Raw genomic sequence first — 693 nt, forward strand, 5'->3', positions numbered from 1 at the left:
TCAATTTCTTTCTCGGAAGCCTTAGAAGACTCGAGCTTTTCGAGCCGGGCAGTAATAGAAGCTATGAGTGTCGCAACGGCACTCATTTCATCACTTTGCTTTCGCGAGTTTCCACGCGAACTCCCAAACTCAACTCTATGAACTGCCATCTCCTCAATAGTGTTCCAACCTTTATTCTGAGCAGTATTATTTTGGAACCTACCATTCGCAGCTGCATCCAGGATAACCTTGTAGTCATCATATAAAGAATTGTAGAATAAGTTGCAAACGTACCATTGTTGGAAACCGTGGTGAGGGACAGACCGAACCAAACTCTTGAAACATCCCCATGCTTCACAAAATTCCTCATCAGGTCCTTGCTGGAAATTTGTAATTTTGCTTCTCAAGGCATCAGTCTTTGCGAGTGGGAAGTATTTTTTGTAGAAAGCTAATGCTAGAGATATCCAATCTGTGACTCCAGCTGCTACCCTATCAAGGTAGCGGTACCAATCTCGCGCAGAATCCTTCAAGGAGTATAAGAACATCAGCCCCTTTACTTCATCTTGGGTCACCCTAGCCGGTACAGGTATGGAACAGCAGTAGTCTGTGAAAATTTCCATATGCTTCAACGGGTCCTCGTCCGGTAGACCAGCAAACTGATTTCGCTCCACTAAATCAATATAGGAGGAACGAAATTCGAAGTGACCATGAGTA

At 44.2% G+C, this 693-nt stretch overlaps 1 non-coding gene across 1 annotated transcript; it reads left to right on the forward strand.

The window, feature by feature from the left end:
- The first annotated feature begins 282 nt into the window (after nt 1–282).
- Nucleotides 283–391, forward strand: LOC141658306 (small nucleolar RNA R71). Its single transcript, XR_012549199.1, has one exon. It is a non-coding gene; the product is annotated as a small nucleolar RNA R71 (small nucleolar RNA).
- Nucleotides 392–693: the final 302 nt, after the last annotated feature.

This window comes from Silene latifolia, chromosome 5 (assembly GCF_048544455.1).
Source record: "Silene latifolia isolate original U9 population chromosome 5, ASM4854445v1, whole genome shotgun sequence".
Lineage (NCBI taxonomy): Eukaryota > Viridiplantae > Streptophyta > Magnoliopsida > Caryophyllales > Caryophyllaceae > Silene > Silene latifolia.